The following is an 8,023-nucleotide window of genomic DNA, read 5'->3' as shown; positions in this document are numbered from 1 at the left end:
AAATCTCAGCTCACTGCAACCTCCACTTCCCAGGCTCAAGCGATCCTCCCCACCTCAGCCCTGCAAGTAACTGGGACCACAGGTGTGTGCCACCACACCCAGCTAATTTTTGCATTTTTAGTAGACATGAGATTTCACCATGTCTCAAAACTGGTGTTGAACTCCTGAGTTGAACTCCTGACTTCAGGTGATCCACATGCCTCGGCCTCCCAAAGTGCTGGGATTATAGGATTATAGCCGTGAGCCACTGCACCCGGCCTCATCCCAAAACTTAGTGGTGAAAAATAACTATTTTCTTATGCTCATGGATTCTGGAAGTCAAGAATTCAGACAGGGCACATGGGGATGACTGGCATCCGCTCCATGATGTCTGGCACATTGGGAAAATGTGAGAGCTGGGGGTGACTTGACACCGGTTGGGGTGGGATCTTCTGGAGATGTCTTTTCTCACATGTCTGTCATTTGCTGCTGGCTGCTGGCTGGGACCTCAGCTAAGAGCTGCTGGCCAGCACACTTGAGGCAGCCGCTGCCCGCGGTTTATGATATAGCTTTGGAAGTTAGGCAGCATCTCCTCTACCATACTCTGTTGGCTGCTCAGATTCAAGGGAATGGCACATAGATTCCTCCTCTCAAAAGGAGGAGTGTCAAATAATTTGTGGATATGCTTCCAAACTGCCACGAAAAGCAGCCATCATCTGGACGTCTCCCACTGTCGATTAGTGATGCATCCACCTTGTGGAAGCTTAGATTTTAAAGCTCTCGCTAATCCTAATGGCTTCGTACTATTATTAGCTAATCTCTCAAGGCAAATTATCCACTAAGAGTGCATTTATTATTAACAAAAGTGAATGGGGCCGGGCACGGTGGCTCACGCCTGTAATCCCAGCAGTTTGGGAGGCCGAGGCTGGCAGATGACTAGGTCAGGAGACCGAGACCATGCTGGCTAACACAGTGAAACCCTGTCTCTACTAAAAATACAAAAAAAAAAAAAAAAAAAAAAAAGCCAGATGTGTTGGCGGGTGCCTGTAGTCTCAGCTACTCAGGAGGTTGAGGCAGGAGAATGGTGTGAACCCAGGAGGCCGAGCTTGCAATGAGCCAAGATCGGGCCACTGCACTCCAACCTGGGCAACAGAGCGAGACTCCGTCTCAAAAAGAAAAAACAAAAAACAATAGTGAATGGGAATCATACTTTAAGTAGGCCTTTGTGGTATTTGCTTTCTTTTTCTTTCTTTCTTTTTTTTTTTTTTTTTGGTGGGGGGATGGTGCTGATTTCTTTTTTCTTTTTTTGAGACAGGGTATTTCTCTGTCACACAGGCTGGAGTGCAGTGGCACATCATGGCTCACTGCAGCCTCAACCTCCTGGGTTCAAGCAATCCTCAAATCTCAGCCTCCTGAGCAGCTGGGTCTATTCTATAGGCTTGAGCTACCAGGCCCGGCTAATTTTTAAATTGTTTTGTAGAGATGAGGGTCTCACTATGTCACCCAGGGTGGTCTTAAACTCCTGGGCTCAAGGGATCCTCCTGCCTTGGCCTCCACAAGTGCTAGGATTACAGACGTGAGCCACTGCACCCGGCCTGATTTATTTTTCTTTTCTTTTTCTTTTTCTTTTTTTTTTTTTTTTGAGATGGAGTCTCGCTCTGTCGCCCAGGCTGGAGTGCAGCGGTGCGATCTCAGCTCACTGCAAGCTCTGCCTCCCGGGTTCACTCTATTCTCTTGCCTCAGCCTCCAGAGTAGCTGGGACTACAGGCCACCACGTCTGGCTATTTTTTTTTTTTTTTTTTTTTTAAGTACAGACAGAGTTTCACCATGTTAGCCGGGATGGTCTCAATCTTCTGACCTCGTGATTCGCCCGCCTCGGCCTCCCAAAGTGCTGGGATTACAAGCGTGAGCCACCGCGCCCAGCCGTCTTTTCTTTTTCTTTTTTATTTTTTTGAGACAGGGTCTCCCTCTGTCACCCAGGCTGTAGTGCACCGGCACAATCTCGGCTCACTGCAACCTCTACTTCCCAGGTTCAAGCAATTCTCATGCCTCAGCCTCCTGAGTAACTGGGATTACAGGCATGTGCCACTACACCCAGCTAATTTTTTGTATTTTTAGTAAAGAGAGGTTTCCCCATGTTGACCAAGGTGGTCTCCATCTCTTGACCTCGTGATCTGCCTGCCTCACCCTCCCAAAGTGCTGAGATTACAGGCGTGAGCCACTGTGCCCGGCCTGATAACAGCTTTCTATGTGCCAGCTACTGCTCCAAGTTTATATGTATTATGTGTATTAATTCATTAACTCGTTTGTATTTATATGTATTAACTCATTAATTCCTTTTATTAGTCCATTTTCATGCTGCTGATAAAGACATACTGAGAGGTGACAATGTGCTAGCAGCCCTCACTCTCAGCGCCTCCTCGGCCTTGGCGTCCACTCCGGCGGCGCTTGAGGAGCCCTTCAGTCCCCCACGGGACCGTGGGAGCCCCTCTTTGGGCTGGCTGAGGCCGGAGCCGCCTCCCTCTGCTTGCGGGGAGGTGTGGAGGGAGAGGCATGGGCGGGAACTGGGGCTGCGCCCAGCGCTCGCGGGCCAGTGTGAGTTCCAGCGGGCGCGGGCGCGGACTCGGCGGCCCCAGCACACGGAGTGGCCAGCCGGCGCCGCCGGCCCAGGGCAGCGAGGGGCTTTGCACCCGGGCCAGCAGCTGCGCAGGTTGCACCGGGTCCCCCAGCAGTGCGGCCCAATGGCGCTGCACTCAAATTCTCGCCGGGCCTTAGCTGCTTCCCCGCGGGCAGGGCTCGGGACCTGCAGCCAGCCATGTCTGAGCCCCGCCCCCCGCCGTGGGCTCCCGCACGACCGAGCCTCCCCGACGAGTGCCGCCCCCTGCTCCGTGGCGCCCGGTCCCATCGGTCCCATCGACAGCCCAAAGGCTGAGGAGTGCAAGCGTGGCTCGGGACTGGCGGGCAGCTCTGCCTGCAGCCCTGGTGCAAGATCCACTGGGTGAACCTAGCTGGGCTCCTGAACCGAATGGGGACTTGGAGAACTTTTATATCTAGCCTGAGGATTGTATGTGCACCCATCAGCACTCTGTGTCTAGCTCAGGGTTTGTAAATACACCAATTGGTACTCTGTATCTAGCTAACTCTGTAGCTAGTAGCTAACTAGCACTGTGACTCTGTCTAGCTCAAGGATTGTAAACGCACCAATCAGCACTCTGTCAAAATGGACCAATCAGCTCTCTCTAAAATGGACCAGTCAGCTCTCTGTAAAACAGACCAATCAGCTCTCTGTAAAATGGCCCAATCGGCAGGATGTGGGTGGGGTCAGATAAGGGAATAAAAGCAGGCTGCCGGCGCCGGATGGCAGCAAGCCGCTCGCGTCCCTTTCCACTCTGTGAAAGCTTTGTTCTTTTGCTCTTTGCAGTAAATCTTGCTGCTGCTGCTTAGTCTTTGGGTCCACACTGCCTTTATGAGTTGTAACGCGCACCACCGAGGTCTGCAGCTTCACTCCTGAAGCCAGTAAAACCATGAACTCACTGGGAAGAACAAACAACTCCAGACGCACTGCCTTTAAGAACTGTAGCACTCACTGTGAAGGTCTGCAGCTTCACTCCAGACAGTGAGACCACGAAGCCACCAAAAGGAAGAAGCTGCAGACATATCTGCATGTCTGAAAGAACAAATTCTGGACACACCATCTTTAAGAACTGTAACACTCACTGCAAGGGTCCGTGACTTCGTTCTTGAAGTCAGTGAGACCAAGAACCCACCAATTCCGTTCACAATACTTGAGACTGAGAACAAAAAGATGTTTAGGCCAGGCGTGGTGGCTCACACCTGTAATCCCAGAACTTTGGGAGGCCGAGGTGGGGGGATCAGGTAACATTAGGAGTTTGAGGTCACCCTGGCCAACATGGCAAAACCACATCTCTACTAAAAATACAAAAATTAATAGGGTGTGGTGGTACATGCCTGTGCTCCCAGCTACTTGGGAGGCTGAAGCAGGAGAATCGCTTGAACGTGGGAGGTGGAGGTTGTAGTGAGCCAAGATCACGCAACTGTATTCCAGCCTGGGTATCAGAGTGAAACTCCATCTAAAAAAAAAAAAAAAATTAATGAACCTACAGTTCCACATGTCCGGGGAGGCCTCAATCATGGTGGAAGGTGAAAAGCATGTGTCACATGGCAGCAGACGAGAAGAGAGCTTGTGCATGGAAACTCCTTTTTTTTTTTTTTTTTTTTTTTTTGAGAGAGAGTCTCGCTCTGTCACCCAGGCTATAGTGTGGTGGCTTGATCTCGGCTCACTGCCAGCTCCACCTCCTGGGTTCATGCCATTCTCCTGCTTCAGCCTCCCGAGTGGCTGGGACTACAGATGCCCACCACCACGCTGGGCTAATTTTTTGTATTTTTGGTAGAGACGGGGTTTCACTGTGTTAGCCAGGATGGGCTGGATCTAATGACCTTGTGATCCACCCGCCTCGGCCTCCCAAAGTGCTGGGATTACAGACATGAGCCACTGCGCCCAGCCGAAACTCCCGTTTTTAAAACCATCAGATCTCATGAGACTTATTCACGATCATGAGAACAGCACAGGAAAGACCTGCCCCTATGATTCAATTACCTCCCACCAGGTTCTTCCCCCAACACATGGGAATTGTGGGAGGTACAATTCAAGGTGAGATTTGGGTGGGGACACACCCAAACCATATCACCCCTCAAAATAGCCTTATGGGTAGGTTCCGTTATTACCTCTGTTTTACAGATGAGAAACTTAAGGCTCAGAGAATTTGAGAGGTTAAGTGACTTGCTCAATATTGCACAACTAGCATCTGGTAGAGTTGGGATTCAACCCCAGGTAGTGTGGCTCAAGAGTCATGTGTTGAGCCAATAGCTCATACACTGAAATATCTGTCTTGTGACTGGGGCCTTCAATGCCTTAATCCAAAGGAGTGGTTCTAATGGTAGGGATCTCAGACATGAGGGAGCCTGATAATAGTGAGGATTCTTGTCTTGGAGACTTTTCCTGGTGGCAAACTCAACTCTGCCATCCGAGCCTTACGTTTCCTGGTGGCCCCTCTTGTGTGAAATAAACAAGGGAAAATATCTTTTTTTTTTTTTTTTTTTTGAGATGGAGTCTCAGTCTGTTGCCCAGGCTGGAGTGCGGTGATGTCATCTCGGCTCACCACAACCTCCGCCTCCCAGGTTCAAGCGATTCTCCTGCCTCAGCCTCCCTAGTAGCTGGGACTACAGGTGTGCACCACCATACCAGGCTAATGTTTATATTTTTAGTAGAGACGGGGGTTACACTATGTTGGCCAGGCTGGTCTCGAACTCCTGACCTTGTGATCTACCTCTCAAAGTGCTGAGATTACAGGTGTGAGCCACCATACCCAGCCTTTTTTTTTTTTTTTTAAATTTAATTTTATTTTATTTTTGAGATGGAGTTTCACTCTGTTGCCCAGGCTGGAGTGCAGTGGTGCGATCTCGGCTTGCTGCAACCTCCACCTCCCGGGTTCAAGTGATTCTCCTGCCTCAGCCTCCCAAGTAGCTGTGACTACAGGCACCTGCCACCACGCCCAGCTATTTTTTTTTTTTTTTTAAATAATAGAGATGGGGTTTCACCATGTTGACCAGGCTGGTCTCAAACTCCTGACCTCAGGTGATCTGCCTGCCTCGGCCTCCCAAGGTGCTGGGATTATAGGCGTGAACCACCGCCCCCAGCCTGGAAAATAGCCTTCTAACTGGGCTTGTGGCATCTCTCTAAATGACCTGAAGCCTCCAGGCTGGTGCTATTTGTCAATTTTCAGCCTCCATATTTGAGAGGCTCTTATATGGGCTGGGTTCAGGTGAACATTGTTCGCACTTAAAATGGGCAGAGTCTGGAGAGATTTCAATATGAAACGTTGTCGGTTGTATTTTCTTTTTTTCTTTTTTCTAAAGCAGAGTCTCGCTCTGTTGCCTAGGCTGGAGTGCAGTGGTGCGATCTCAGCTAACTACAAGCTCCGCCTGCTGGGTTCACGCCATTCTCCTGCCTCAGCCTCCTGAGTAGCTGGGACTACAGGTGCCCGCCTCCACTCCAGGCTCATTTTTTTGTATTTTTAGTAGAGATGGGGTTTCACCGTGTTAGCCAGGATGGTCTTGATCTCCTGACCTCGTGATCCGCCCGCCTCGGCCTCCCAAAGTGCTGGGATTACAGGTGTGAGTCACTGCGCCCGGCCGTCGGTTGTATTTTTGTGTTGCACTTTGTTGTCATCTGGAAATCAAGAAAAAAAGGGCCTGTGCCTTTTGTGGCACTGAGTCTTTCATTGTCACCTGTGCATTCTGTGGCCAAACCCTGTTTCTCTTTCCACTTACCAAGGCAGGTGTGGGCAGTCTCTCACAATTAGTTTGCTAAGAGTGTGGTCCCTTTGATGTGCTGGGGGTTTTGTGCAGCTTGGTAGAGGGCACAAGGGGGACCTCAAGCTGAGCACGGGCTCTCAAGAGAAGACACTATCCAGGCCGGGCGCGGTGGCCCACGCCTGTAATCCCAGCACTTTGGATCACCTGATTTTGAGACCAGCCTGACCAATATGATGAAACCCTGTCTCTACCAAAAATACAAAAATTAGCCGGGCGAGGTGGCATGCACCTGTAATCCCGGCTACTCGGGAGGCCGAGACAGGAGACTCGCTTGAACCTGGGAGGTGGAGGTTGCAGTGAGCCGAGATCGCGCCACTGCACTCCAGCCTGGGCAATGAGATTGAAACTCCGTCTCAAAAAAAAGAAGACACTATCCATGGGTCAGCTCATTCAGTGGGTGGCCAATGTGCCCACAAACAGCAGGGAGAGAGAGCATTGCAGCTGGTCCTGGTGCCATTGCTAATGGGTTTGCACACCCTCTCTGCATGATAGCCCTGCCTGGCCTCGCCAGGACAGTTGAGCTGCCTACTGGGTATACTAAGACCCTGAAACCTGCTGCTCAGCAGTACCTATCACAAGGTGGTTCCCATTTTTTTTTGGAAGTTTGGCATCTCCCTTAAGGTGCAGGGAAGAATCTACCCTAGCTTGGCCACTGTTTCACTTGGCCAGCTGGCATCGTCAGGAGTTCTGTTCCTAGGGCCCCTGACAGCCAGTTTGGCAAGAGCGGTCTGGGAAGAAGAGTCACTTGATTTGTTTCCTGTCTGCCAGACGCTCAGAGCTGCTGGAAATCCACGCGGATGCAATAACTCAACTTGGTTTCATTCATCGAGATGCAGAGGGAGGATGCACTCCTTCCAAAGACAGACAGGGCCCACATGCCTGATCTAGCAAGCTGGGTAGGTTTCACACTTCTCCACACATTTCAAAGTATAATTAAGTGTCCGGGCTGCCTCCTGCATCTCCTTCTGTGCTCATGTAACCCTTGTTTATCAGGGCTCCTGGGGACTGAAGATTTTGCAAAGGAACAAAAGAGACCAAACTTACATGCAAATTATTCATATTTATGAGTGAAAAGTCAACAGATTGATGAGACTTTGTTACCAACACAGGAATTTGATTCCTACCAACGCAGGCTGCAGAAATGGCAGTACAGTGTCCAGAGCAAAGGGGAGAGGGCACAAGAGGCCTGCTCTGCACGGGACCAGCCAGACTCCACCTGGAATATTGTGCTCAGTTTCTGGAGCCCATCCAGCTTTTGGAGTGATGGGACTCCTGATGAGAAATGGTTGAAAGCCCTGGGAATGTTTAGCTGAGGAGAAGACTCATGAGGAACATGACAGCTGCCTTTAAAAAACTGAAGAGCTGGCCGGGCGCGGTGGCTCAAGCCTGTAATCCCAGCACTTTGGGAGGCCGAGACAGGCGGATCACGAGATCGAGACCATCCTGGCTAACCCGGTGAAACCCTGTCTCTACTAAAAAATACAAAAAACTAGCCAGGCGTGGTGGCGGGCGCCTGTAATCCCAGCTACTCGGGAGGCTGAGGCAGGAGAATGGCGTAAACCCAGGAGGCAGAGCTTGCAGTGAGCAGAGATCCGGCCACCGCACTCCAGCCTGGGTGACAGAGCGAGACTCCGTCTCAAAAAAAAAA

Source organism: Theropithecus gelada, chromosome X, assembly GCF_003255815.1.
Source record: "Theropithecus gelada isolate Dixy chromosome X, Tgel_1.0, whole genome shotgun sequence".
Lineage (NCBI taxonomy): Eukaryota > Metazoa > Chordata > Mammalia > Primates > Cercopithecidae > Theropithecus > Theropithecus gelada.
This window is presented reverse-complemented; position numbering follows the sequence as displayed.